The sequence below is a fragment of the Dendrobates tinctorius genome, unplaced genomic scaffold (assembly GCF_039654945.1).
Source record: "Dendrobates tinctorius isolate UK_male_01 unplaced genomic scaffold, ASM3965494v1 ptg000089l, whole genome shotgun sequence".
In the NCBI taxonomy this organism is placed as follows: Eukaryota; Metazoa; Chordata; class Amphibia; order Anura; family Dendrobatidae; genus Dendrobates; species Dendrobates tinctorius.
In genome coordinates, this window is record NW_027361757.1 from 7,937,502 (window position 1) to 7,953,197 (window position 15,696).

Consider the following 15,696-nt stretch of genomic DNA (forward strand, 5'->3'; position numbering starts at 1 on the left):
ACTCCCTGCCGACTTTGCTTCCCCATTGACTTACATTGGGTTTCGTGTTTCAGTCGGCCTCCGACTTTTCCCTATAGTCGGCCGATTTCGTTCGACCCGACTTTTGCGAAAGTCGGGTTTCATGAAATCCGACTCAACCCGAAAAAAGGCAAAGTTGCTCATCTCTACTTGGGAGACATGAAAAACCAGGCCAGATTCCAAATTAAAATTAAACTTGTAAAATAAATTAGACACACAAACCTTCAGCTCTCAAACCCATAAATCAATTTTACCCAAAAGACCCTAAATTGTAGCCTGACAATACATCTAAATAAATTCAGACCCCACATTAGACACCAAAATTATTCAGTTTATAGACCAGACCCAAAAAGTTGACCCCAGACTTCTAAATCATACTCCAATTAAATCTCACACCCTACCTAAATTAATACAGATTCCCTCACCAGACCCCCAAATTATTTTACTCCCTCACCCCAGACTCTTAAATTTATGAGACTCCAGACCAGATCTCTAAATAAGGCCGGGGTCACACTGGCGAGGAATACGGGAGAGTGAGAGGCGCAAAAAGCACGCATTAGACACGGACAAATGATTTTCTATGGGGTCACTCGCACCAGGCGTATATTTCTCCTCAGTATCCTACGCTCCGTGCCACTTGCAGCATGCTGCGATTGTCAGCGTAATACGCCCGTAGTACGCCAATGCAAGTCTATGGGTGTGCAAAAAATACCGATTACACACGGACCACACGTGTGACTTGCGAGAAATACGCACCAGGTGTCTTTTAGCAAAGCCGGCAATTCAGTGCGCTATACAGTAAACTCACACTGACAGGTTTAAAAAGAAATGAAAGAATAGATATAGACACATAGAATACATACAGTGGGGAAAAAAAGTATTTAGTCAGTCAGCAATAGTGCAAGTTCCACCACTTAAAAAGATGAGAGGCGTCTGTAATTTACATCATAGGTAGACCTCAACTATGGGAGACAAACTGAGAAAAAAAAATCCAGAAAATCACATTGTCTGTTTTTTTTTTCATTTTATTTGCATATTATGGTGGAAAATAAGTATTTGGTCAGAAACAAAATTTCATCTCAATACTTTGTGATATATCCTTTGTTGGCAATGACAGAGGTCAAACGTTTTCTGTAAGTCTTCACAAGGTTGCCACACACTGTTGTTGGTATGTTGGCCCATTCCTCCATGCAGCTCTCCTCTAGAGCAGTGATGTTTTTGGCTTTTCGCTTGGCAACACGGACTTTCAACTCCCTCCAAAGGTTTTCTATAGGGTTGAGATCTGGAGACTGGCTAGGCCACTCCAGGACCTTGAAATGCTTCTTACGAAGCCACTCCTTCGTTGCCCTGGCGGTGTGCTTTGGATCATTGTCATGTTGAAAGACCCAGCCACGTTTCATCTTCAATGCCCTTGCTGATGGAAGGAGGTTTGCACTCAAAATCTCACGATACATGGCCCCATTCATTCTTTCATGTACCCGGATCAGTCGTCCTGGCCCCTTTGCAGAGAAACAGCCCCAAAGCATGATGTTTCTACCACCATGCTTTACAGTAGGTATGGTGTTTGATGGATGCAACTCAGTATTCTTTTTCCTCCAAACACGACAAGTTGTGTTTCTACCAAACAGTTCCAGTTTGGTTTCATCAGACCATAGGACATTCTCCCAAAACTCCTCTGGATCATCCAAATGCTCTCTAGCAAACTTCAGACGGGCCCGGACATGTACAGGCTTAAGCAGTGGGACACGTCTGGCACTGCAGGATCTGAGCCCATGGTGGCGTAGTGTGTTACTTATGGTAGGCCTTGTTACATTGGTCCCAGCTCTCTGCAGTTCATTCACTAGGTCCCCCCGCATGGCTCTGGGATTTTTGCTCACCGTTCTTGTGATCATTCTGACCCCACGGGGTGGGATTTTGCGTGGAGCACCAGATCGAGGGAGATTATCAGTGGTCTTGTATGTCTTCCATTTTCTAATTATTGCTCCCACAGTTGATTTCTTCACTCCAAGCTGGTTGGCTATTGCAGATTCAGTCTTCCCAGCCTGGTGCAGGGCTACAATTTTGTTTCTGGTGTCCTTTGACAGCTCTTTGGTCTTCACCATAGAGTTTGGAGTCAGACTGTTTGAGGGTGTGCACAGGTGTCTTTTTATACTGATAACAAGTTTAAACAGGTGCCATTACTACAGGTAATGAGTGGAGGAAAGAGGAGACTCTTAAAGAAGAAGTTACTGGTCTGTGAGAGCCAGAAATCTTGATTGCTTGTTTCTGACCAAATACTTATTTTCCACCATAATATGCAAATAAAATGAAAAAAAAACAGACAATGTGATTTTCTGGATTTTTTTTTCTCAGTTTGTCTCCCATAGTTGAGGTCTACCTATGATGTAAATTACAGACGCCTCTCATCTTTTTAAGTGGTGGAACTTGCACTATTGCTGACTGACTAAATACTTTTTTTCCCCACTGTATATATATATATATGCATTCTATGTGTCTATATCTATTCTTTCATTTCTTTATTAAAACTGTCATAGGGCTCCATTATATGTCCATTTTGCAAGCCTGCGAGAAAATCTCACCATACGGATGCCATACGGATTACATACGGATGCTGACATGCGCAAAATACGCGACCACACCTTGATTACGGATGACATACGGAGCACTGCTTAGGGGTCTGTCATCCGTATTACGCATGTAAAATACTGACCGTATTTTGCGCAGGTTAGTGTGACTCCAGCCTAAAACTCAAGATCATAATATTTACTGAGACATTAGACCAGACACGTAAATGTATTCAGACCTCAGACAAGTATCCTATGTTAATGCAGACCCCTGGTAAGGCCCCTAAATTAAGATCTTTGACTACATCTTTTAACCCCTTCACCACCTTGGGATTTTCCATTTTTGCTCCCCTTCTTTGCAGAGACATAACATTTTTTTCTTTACTGTCAATATGGCCATGTGAGGACTTGTTTATTGTGGGGCGAGTTGATCTTTTGAAAAACACCATTGGTTTTACCATATAGTGTACCGAAAAACAGGGAAAAATTCAAAGTGCGGAGAGATTGCAAAAAAGTGCAATTCCACAATTGTTTTTTTTTACCATGTTCACTAACTGCTAAAACTGACCTGCCATTATGATTCTCCAGGTCATTTCGAGTTTGCATATACCAAAGTGGTGAAAGAAAAATCCAAAGTTTGTAAAAAAAAGAAAAAAAAAAGGTGGCATATTCCGAGACCCGTAGCATCTCAATTTTTTGGAGCTGGGTTAGGACTTATTTTTTCCATGAAAATCCGATGTTTTTCATGAAGTTATTTTTTCCATGAAATGCTGATGTTTTTCATGAAGCCATTTTGAGGTAGATATGATCTTTTGATCACCTGCTATTGAATTTTATTGCAATGTTGTGGCAACCAAAATAACCTAATTCTGATGTTTCCATATTTTCTTACGTTATGCCGTTTACCAATTGAATTAGTTTTTTTTATATTTTGATAGATTGGGTGTTTCTGAACGCATCAATGCAAAATGTGTATTTTTATTTTTTATTGTTTTATTTTTAACGGGGCAAGAGGAAGGTGATTTGAACTTTTTTAAAAAACCTTTGTTTTTCACTTTTCACTTGCTTCAGTTGTCTTCTTAGGATACTTGAAGCTGCGATCTTCTGATTGCTTGTGCTGCACATGGCGCAAATGTAGCAGAAATCATCTGCGTTGAGCACAGGCAACAGGGTGGCAATGAGAAGCATCTGAGCCCCTTGCAGATCCCTGGTTGTCATGCCAACCCATCGGCGCCCCAGGATTGTGTGATTGGCAGGGTTAGTGACGCACTTCTGGCATGTGCATGTTAAACGCCACTGTCAGAGACAGTTGTCATGTGCTGGAAAAGATTTTGGCTCATTGCCAGTGCCCACATTAAAGAGGGGGAGGCTACCTATTACATACCTTTTCGTCTTAGGTCATAAAGGGGTTAATTATTTCCGCTCCAAAACAGATCCCAATATTTATTTATACCCAAAACAAGACACCAAAATTATACCCAGAAGAGATTCATAAATTAATTCAGACCCATGAATTAATTCAGGCTCAAGACTATACTCTGAATTCATTCCAAGAAAAGATCCTTAAATTGAAGCAGACCCCACTCACAGATCCCTGTTATGATTGGGTGACCGAGGAGGAAAACAAGACCAAACCAAGACACAGAAAACCAGAGAGGTTGGTAACTACGTGGATTGCAGACCCCTGATCCTAAAAACACAAATAACAGCAGCCATGGAGTGTACCTACGATGACTCAAGACACCTCGTCACAGCCGGCGGACTAAATATGCCTAAAGCAAGAAAAGGGGAAATCTAAACAGCCCCAGAGCAGACCCCAAAGGAATAGACTGCCCCACACATGTATTGACGGAGAGACAAGATGAAAGCACAAACACAGGTAGGAAAATAGGCTGAGCAAACGATGGGGCCCACAATAACTAGAAAGGACAGGAAAGGAAAGATACTGTCTGCAATCACGCCAAAAAACCCTGCAAAAATTGTCCAACACTTCTGATAGCAAAAAACCCCTGAAGTCACTAGACTTCTCCCACTATATCAGCACTCTGGCATATTCTGAGAACAGAGCAAAAAGAGGCCAATCTAATAAGGGACAAAAAGCAAACTGGCACATACAGTGACAGAATGGAAATTCAGCACAGCCCCAGCCAGGGCTGGCTGACCACACAAAAAACTGAATAGACCAAACCAAAACAAATGTGAACATTAGCAGAGAACACTTAGCTTGAGAAGGCAGGAACTGAGCTGGAAACTAAGACCTCAGGAGGCAGGAAAAAATCACCAGCATGGCAATAGGGAGTCGGCTGTCTTAAATCCAGTCTGAGACTCCAGATGTCCAATCCTCATCCTCATTATCAGGTGGCAGGTCTCTGTTAATTAGATCAGCTTCATTACCTCCTGCCACCACCAGAGGGAGCCCGGAAAGAGAACTCACAACTCCTCTGTCATCACAACCAGCTTCCTCACCAGAAACCAGAGGCAGACCAGAAAATGAGTTCACAACAGATCCCCACATTAATTTAGTCCTCAACACCAGACAATTAAATCAGACTTCAGTCACCTTAAAATAAATTGATACCTTAGACCAAAATTAAATTGGACCTTTAGGCCAAAATTAAATTGAATCTAAGATGAAAATGTTACATTAAAGATGCACTTCAAACAAGGTTTTTATTGCCTAACCCTTTCTATATATCTGTGTAGTATAGTGTAGTCCAAGTTACAAGTGGGATGAAAATCTATTGCTTTTTGGGTTTTATTTTTGCAGCAGTAAAAGCATAAACAAAAGCAGTAGGAATTTTGGCTTCTTAAAATGCATATTATTATAAATCAATAAAACAATTCAGAAAAACCATGAGAATTTTAAATATCTCGAACGTGTTTCAAAGCTATGGTAACTTCATTTTACTTTATTCAATGATTATTTGTGATCTAAGTTTTGTTGGAAACCTGATTCTTCAGGGCAGTACAATTACGGTGATGTCAAATTTGCATAGTTTTGTAAAATAAATAAATTGGTTTCTGTCACCATTTTCTGAGTCTCATAACATTTTAATTTTTCTGTCACTTTATCAGTAAAATGGCTCTCATTTTGGGGTACAACAATTTAGCCAATTTTTTTATTGGAGAATATGAATTTTTGTATAGTTGAAGGAGAATTCAGTTTCACTCAAATAAATTCACTCATCTCTAATTTTAATTGTATTATTTTAGATAGGTACGGTGTCAAAAAAACATAATTCTGGCGTTTCAGTCTTTTTCTTCCTTGTGATGTTTAATATACAGGTTATTATTCTTATATTTTAAAAGATCAAACTTAAAAAAAATAAATAAATAAAAGTTTTAAAATTTTACTTTACTTTAGGTCTCCTATGTGGCTGGGTTTCATAAGAGTACCAAAATGGCAGCTGTGAGAGCATTCATCAAACTATTGGTTCATGGAGAGCTGATAAAAGCAAAGGTGATCGATCCATTTAAATGCTGTTGTCAGAGATTGAGAGTGGCATTTAAGGAATTGTCAACAGAAGCCATCAGATCTCAACTGCTGTTTGAAGCAGATACCAGCATCTTCCGGGTGTAAAGTGAGCTCAGCGCACCTCTTGGTGGCACGCAACTCCAAATTTGATAGATGCATTCACATAACTGCCCATTCTCAGTGCATATACAGAGAAATCGTGACAATGTGCACTTTGCACACTGTCATATTTCGGCAGTCTGCTGTCACATAAAGAGACTGCAGACTTTTATTTTCAGCCAAGAAAATCTCTTTAGATATCACATCTAAAAGACATAGCATGCTAGCAAAAAAATGTGTAAAGCTTCATTTCTCCAATAGTGACACTATAAGACAATTGCACATTTGTTACAGAGCCCTGTACAAATTACACCCTGTGTTAATTTTATTTTTTAACATGGACCACGTTATGACTACAAGTCCAAACTGAAATTTAATTTTAAAGAAATAATAACATTATTATGAACACATTGAGGTAGGAACCTCAGCATCCCAAAAGAAAATGAGATTGTAGGTCTTGCTGCAGTGTAAATTTATTTTGATCCGGCAAGAAGTCAAAAACAGATATGGTAAAACGTTTCAACTGAGAGAGGTCTTTGCCAAGGACATCTGTTGTGGGTGCAGGTAGGCAGAAATTTAGTAGAGAAAATAACAAAAATTGTAAGATCTGTTTCATGTCAAGGAGGACCTGTGTGGTGCAGGAGCTGGGAATTAGGAAATGCGGCAAGGCTTACACCCTTTCTTGACAAAGACCACTCCTGGTGGAAATGTTGGACCGTATCTGTTTTTTCTTCTTGCTGGATCAAAATAAATATACACTGCAGAAAGACCTAGTCTCATGTTCTTTTGTGGTGCTGAGGTTCTTACCTCATTAAGTCTGGACGATGAGTCTCTTCCTCGAGCACACAATGTTTTTAAAAGGACAGGGTGCCGATCTTTCTCCTAATTATTATGAACTGTTACGAGTGTGCCGCACCTAGCTGGGACATGTGGTTCACCTGGGATCAGAAGATCACAGAGGTTAGCTGATCACAGGTTCTCTTTGGAGTTTATGTGACCATACACATGAGTGATGCAGGTCTACTGTTTCTTTTTGTATGTAAGGTGTTAAGAGTCCTTGGTTTAAAGGGCATGTCACACTAAGAGATATCGCTAGCAATATCGCTATAACTTGTGACTAGTGTTGAGCTTTCCAATACCGCAAGTATCGGGTATCGGCCGATATTTGCCGTATCGGAATTCCGATACCGAGTACTGATACTTTTTTAGTATCGGATACCGGAATCGGAAGTCCAAAATGCAAAGAGCCACTTTTGAGGCTCTGATTGGCTGCCGAAATGACGTCATCATGATGCGCTGTCTGTGTGCATCATGATGCGCCGTCAGTTCGGGCCTTCGGGGTGTCTGTGCCGACTGCCCGGGGGTCTACCGGCCTGCCGGGGGGCTGTGCCAGCCTGCCGGTGGTCTGTGCAGGCTCCGGGGGTCTGTGCCGACTGCCCGGGGGTCTGTACCGGCCTGCCGGGGGGCTGTGCCGGCCTGCCGGTGGTCTGTGCAGGCTCCGGGGGTCTGTGCAGGCATCGTCCGATGGGACTACAAGTCCCATCGGGCGATGTCTGCTACCATGACAGTGATTGACACATTAGCCAATGATGGGACAGTAGTAGTCCAATCATCCGGCTAATGTGTTGAATGTAAAAAAAAAAAAAAAAAATTTACATGCTACATACATGCTACATACATACAACATGCATACTACACATAGATATATACTACATGCAACATACATAATACATATATACTACATGCAACATACATACTACATACATGCTACATACATACTACATGCTACATACATACTACATACATGCTACATACATACTACATGCTACATACATGCTACATATATACTACATACATGCAACATACATACAACATATATACTACATGCATGCAACATACATACAACATATATACTACATGCATGCAACATGCATACTACATATATACTATATATACTACATGCAACATACATGCTACATACTACATACATACTACATGATACATACTACATACATACTACATACATAATACATATATACTACATGCATGCAACATACATACAACATATATACTACATGCATGCAACATGCATACTACATATATACTATATATACTACATGTAACATACATACTACACATATACTACATGCTACATACATGCAACATACACACTACATGCTACATACATGCAACATACATACTACATACATGCTACATACTACATGCATACTACATACATGCTACATACATACTACATACATACACTACATGCATGCAACATACATACTACATATATACCACATGCATGCAACATGCATACTACATATATACTGCATATATACTACATGCATGCAACATACATATATACTACATACAATTAGTGTTGAGCGATACCATCCGATACCCTAAAATATCGGATTGGATGGTATCGGCCCGATACGAAAAAAGTATCGGGTATCGCCGATTCCGATACCGGAAGTCCCATTCAAGTCTATGGGACTTCCGGTATCGGAATAAGAAAAACCCTTTTCTCTCCTTGTACAGCCTCTCGGGGGGGGGGGGTGTACGGACCTTCCGGAGGTCTGTGACGACTACCCGGGGGTCTGTGCGGACTGCCGGAGCTCTGTACCGACTGCCCGGGTGTCTGTACCGGCCTGCCGGGGGGCTGTGCCGGCCTGCGGGTGGTCTGTACCGACTGCCGGGGGCTGTGCCGGCCTGCGGGTGGTCTGTTCCGACTGCCCGGGTGTCTGTGCAGACTGCCGGGGGGCTGTGCCGGCCTGCCGGTGGTCTGTACCGACTGTCCGGGGGTCTGAGCAGACTGCGGGGGTCTGTGCAGGATCGTCCGATGGGACTACAAGTCCCATCGGGCGATGCCTGCTACCATGACGGTGATTGACACATTAGCCAATGATGGGACAGTACAAGTCCCATCATCCGGCTAATGTGTTGAATGTACAAAAAAAAAAAACATCCCTACTACATACATGCTACATACATGCTACATACATGCTACATACATGCTACATACATGCTACATGCTACATACATGCTACATACATGCAACATACATACATACTGCATATATACCACATGCATGCAACATACATACATACTGCATATATACCACATGAATGCAACATGCATACTACATATATACCACATATATACTACATGCATGCAACATGCATACTACATATATACGGGGGGTCTGTGCCGACTGTCCGAGGGTCTGTACCGGCCTGCCGGGGGGCTGTGCCGGCCTGCCGGTGGTCTCTACCGACTGTCCGGGGGTCTGAGAGGACTGCCGGGGGTCTGTACCGGCCTGCCGCGGGGCTGTGCCGACTGTCCGGGGGTCTGTGCCGACTGCCCGGGGGTCTGTGCGGACTGCCAGGGGTCTGTACCGGCCTACCGGGGAGCTGTGCTGGCCTGCCGGGGGTCTGTTCCGACTGCCCGGGGGTCTGTGCGGACTGCCGAGGGTCTGTACCGGCCTACCGGGGAGCTGTGCTGGCCTGCCGGGGGGCTGGGCCGGCCTGCCGGGGGACTGTGCCGACTGTCCGGGGGTCTGTGCCGACTGCCCGGGGGTCTGTTCGGACTGCCGGGGGTCTGTACCGGCCTACCGGGGGGCTGTGCTGGCCTGCCGGGGGGCTGTGCCGACTGTCTGGGGGTCTGAGCAGGCTGCGGGGGTCTGTGCAGGATCGTCCGATGGGACTACAAGTCCCATCGGGCGATGCCTGCTACCATGACGGTGATTGACACATTAGCCAATGATGGGACAGTAGTAGTCCCATCATCCGGCTAATGTGTTGAATGTACAAAAAAAAAAAATCCCTACTACATACATGCTACATACATACTACATGCTACATACATGCTACATACATGCTACATACATACTACATACAAGCTACATACATGCAACATATATACTACATACATACTACATGCTACATACATGCTACATACATGCAACATACATACTGCATATATACCACATGCATGCAACATACATACATACTGCATATATACCACATGCATGCAACATGCATACTACATATATACCACATATATACTACATGCATGCAACATGCATACTACATATATACCGGGGGTCTGTGCCGACTGTCCGAGGGTCTGTACCGGCCTGCCGGGGGGCTGTGCCGGCCTGCCGGTGGTCTGTACCGACTGTCCGGGGGTCTGTGCAGGCTGCGGGGGTCTGTACCGGCCTGCCGGGGGGCTGTGCTGGCCTGCCGGTGGTCTAAACCGACTGTCCGGGGGTCAGAGCAGGCTGCGGGGGTCTGTGCAGGATCGTCCGATGGGACTACAAGTCCCATCGGGCAATGCCTGCTACCATGACGGTGATTGACACATTAGCCAATGATGGGACAGTAGTAGTCCCATCATCCGGCCTATGTGTTGAATGCAAAAAAAAATAAAAATACATACTACATACATACTACATGCTACATACATGCTACATGCATGCAACATACATACATACTACATGCAACATGCATACTACATGCATGCAACATACATATATACTACATATATACTACATGCATGCAACATGCATACTACATATATACCACATATATACTACATGCATGCAACATACATACAACATATATACTACATGCATGCAACATGCATACTACATATATACCACATATATACTACATGCATGCAACATACATATATACTACATGCAACATGCATACTACATGCATGCAACATACATGCTACATATATACCACATGCATGCAACATGCATACTCTATATATACCACATATATACTACATGCATGCAACATACATATATACCACATATATACAACATGCATGCAACATATATATAATACATATATACTACATGCAACATACATACTACATATATACCACATTCATGCAACATGCATACTACATATATACTACATATATACTACATGCATGCAACATATATATAATACATATATACTACATGCAACATACATACTACATACATACTACATATATACCACATGCATGCAACATGCATACTACATATATACTACATGCATGCAACATACACAGTATATAATACATATATACTACATGCAACATACATACATACTACATATGTACCACATGCATGCAACATGCATACTATATATATACCACATATATACTACATGCAACATACATACTACATATGTACCACATGCATGCAACATGCATACTATATATATACCACATATATACTACATGCATGCAACATACATATATACTACATATATACCACATGCATACAACATGCATACTACATATATACTACATCTATACTACATGCATGCAACATACATATATACTACATACAATACATTCATACAATACATACATATAGACATACAGTACATATAACATAGAGTACATACTCACCTTCACTTGTCACTTTGATCCCCGAAGCCATTGTCGTCTATGGAATAAAGATTAAAATAACAAAGCACAAATATACTCACCCCTGATCCGCAGAAGTCCACGGGTGTCCCACAACGATCTTGCGTGGAGAACAGCAGCATCAGCTGATGCTACCGTTCTCTACGGGGCCCAGGAAACCAGTGTCCCTAGTCTCACTTTATGGCAAAAGCTGCATGGGAAATTTTTCACACAGCAATGCCATGAAATGAGACTAGGGACTTTTTTTTTCTTTCTTTACAGTGGCGGAGGAATACAGGGCGGAAGGATACCTACCTCCTGACACTGGTTTCCTGGCTTTGTTATTTTAATCTTTATTCCATAGACGACAATGGCTTCGGGGATCAAAGTGACAAGTGATGGTGAGTATGTACTCTATGTTATATGTACTGTATGTCTATATGTATGTATTGTATGAATGTATTGTATGTAGTATATATGTATGTTGCATGCATGTAGTATATATGTAGTATATATGTAGTATGCATGTTGCATGCATGTGGTATATATGTAGTATGTATGTAGTATGTATGTTGCATGTAGTATATATGTATTATATATATATGTTGCATGCATGTAGTGTATATGTGGTATATATGTAGCATGCATGTTGCATGCAAGTGGTATGCATGTTGCTTGTAGTATGTATGTATGTTGCATGCATGTGGTATATATGTAGTATGTATGTATGTTGCATGTAGTATATATGTAGTATGTATGTTGCATGTAGTATATATGTGGTATATATATAGTATGCATGTTGCATGCATGTGGTATATATGTAGTATATATGTATGTTGCATGCATGTAGTATATATGTGGTATATATAGTATGCATGTTGCATGCATGTGGTATATATGTAGTATGTATGTTGCATTCATGTAGTATGCATGTAGTATATATGTATGTTGCATGCATGAAGTATATATGTGGTATATATGTAGTATGAATGTTGCATGCATGTAGTGTATATATATGTATGTTGCATGCATGTAGTATATATGTAGTATGCATGTTGCATGTAGTATATATGTATGTTGCATGCAAGTAGTATATATGTGGTATATATGTAGCATGCATGTTGCATGCATGTGGTATGCATGTTGCTTGTAGTATGTATGTTGCATGCATGTGGTATATATGTAGTATGTATGTTGCATGTAGTATACAGTATATGTAGTATGTATGTAGTATGTATGTTGCATGTAGTATATATGTATTATATATATGTTGCATGCATGTAGTATATATGTAGTATATATGTAGTATGCATGTTGCATGCATGTGGTATATATGTAGTATGTATGTAGTATGTATGTTGCATGTAGTATATATGTATTATATATGTTGCATGCATGTTGTATATATGTGGTATATATGTAGTATATGAATTAGTGCGCTATATAAATTGTGACGAACAGCCCACGGCCGTTCGTCCACTTACGGGCGACGACTAACGGGGGTCCCGCTGCCACCAAAACGCGACGGACAGCGGACCCTGTGTCACCACTATGTCACGATCCCACCACTGACACCGGTGTATCAGCGGACGGAGGGACGTGACACAATGCCGGCACACGGCTATCACAGGCGCAGTGGGGCTTATCTTAGTTATCCCAACACTGGCACCATGTGACCAAAAATATCCAGCAAGCTAATCTCGCTCTACAATTTGCCGCAGGGGGAGTTTAATTTGGATGCCCCACCACTGCTATCAATCTTCCAAGTACTGCGGGGATTTATGTATATCCCACTTTCCCAGTTCCACTTTGGAACTCACAGCTCTCTGGCGCCCCCCTTACCCTCAGGTCAGTCAGGGAACTGCACCTAGGATAATTGGCCGCCGGACGGGCTGCCTGTTGTGAACCGGCAATTAGGCTTCTGCAGTAAGGGAATTATCAATGCTGTGGCTGCAGACCCTTATTCAGCAATATAAGACCCTTCTGTACTGCCAGCAAGCCGTAATAGCCGTACACAACGCGCTGCCACCAGTCACGGTTACTTAATTCACAGTGTTAAATTAAGAGGGTCCGTGGCAAACCCCTTGAATTAGTTATGAATTCTGAAACTAAATCTCTCTAAAACTGAACTTCTTGTGTTTCTCCCCTCTACTAACCTCACTCTACCTAACATCGAAATAACCCTGGAGGGTTCAACCATAACTCCCAAGCAGCATGCCCGCTGTCTTGGGGTCATATTCGACACTGAACTTTCCTTTACTCCGTACATCCGATCACTCAGTCGCTCTTGTCACCTGCATCTTAAAAACATCTCCAGAATCCGACCTTTTCTCACCTTTGAAACTTCTAAGACTCTTACTGTCGCTCTTATTCATTCTCGTCTGGACTACTGCAACTCTCTTCTGATCGGTCTCCCTCTTACCAAACTTTCTCCTCTCCAATCCATCTTGAATGCGGCAGCCAGGGTCATATTTCTGTCCAGCCGCTTCACCGATGCCTCCATCTTATGCCAGTCATTACACTGGCTACCTATTCGCTACAGGGTCCAGTATAAACTCATCTCTCTCACCCATAAAGCTCTCCACTGTTCTGCACCGCCTTATATCTCCTCTCTCATCTCTGTCTATCGCCCTACACGTGCCCTCCGTTCTACAAATGACCTAAGACTAACATCCCCCGTAATCCGAACCTCGCACCTCCGTCTCCAAGACTTCTCTCGTGCTGCTCCAGCTCTCTGGAATGCACTTCCCCAGACGATCAGACTGATACCTAGCCCTGACCTATTCAAGCGCGCTTTGAAAACCCATCTCTTCAAAGAAGCCTATCACATCAACTACTCAGCAAGCTAACTTTGCCCTGTTCCCCCCTTCCAAATATTATTCTGAATCTGCACCCTACTATTCATCTGTCTCCACACCCTTCATGCACATAACTGCACTTGATACTTGTCTATTGCACTTAAACACACGGGCTGATGACCGGATCATGCAGCTTTATATGAAAATCCCTATTATAATTGCCAGACCTGAATTAACAAGCATTTCTCACCTACTGTGTCCCCCCATTTCCTTGTAGATTGTAAGCTTGCGAGCAGGGACCTCACTCCTAATGTCATTGTTTGAATTGTCTTAACTTGTATTGAATTTATTGTCTGTACATGTCCCCGCTTAATTGTAAAGTGCTGCGGAATATGTTGGCGCTATATAAATAAAAATTATTATTATTATTATTATTATTATATATGAATTGGCGCTATATAAATAAAAATTATTATTATTATTATTATTATTATTATATATGTATGTTGCATGCATGTAGTATATATGTGGTATATATATAGTATGCATGTTGCATGCATGTGGTATATATGTAGTATGTATGTTGCATGCATGTAGTATGCATGTTGCATGTAGTATATATGCATGTTGCATGCATGTAGTATATATATGGTATATATGTAGTATGCATGTTGCATGCATGTAGTATGTATGTAGTATGTATGTTGCATGTAGTATATATGTATTATATATATGTTGCATGCATGTAGTGTATATGTGGTATATATGTAGCATGCATGTTGCATGCAAGTGGTATGCATGTTGCTTGTAGTATGTATGTATGTTGCATGCATGTGGTATATATGTAGCATGTATGTATGTTGCATGTAGTATATATGTAGTATGTATGTTGCATGTAGTATATATGTGGTATATATATAGTATGCATGTTGCATGCATGTGGTATATATGTAGTATATATGTATGTTGCATGCATGTAGTATATATGTGGTATATATAGTATGCATGTTGCATGCATGTGGTATATATGTAGTATGTATGTTGCATGCATGTAGTATGCATGTAGTATATATGTATGTTGCATGCATGAAGTATATATGTGGTATATATGTAGTATGAATGTTGCATGCATGTAGTGTATATATATGTATGTTGCATGCATGTAGTATATATGTAGTATGCATGTTGCATGTAGTATATATGTATGTTGCATGCAAGTAGTACTGTATATATGTCGTATATATGTAGCATGCATGTTGCATGCATGTGGTATGCATGTTGCTTGTAGTATGTATGTTGCATGCATGTGGTATATATGTAGTATGTATGT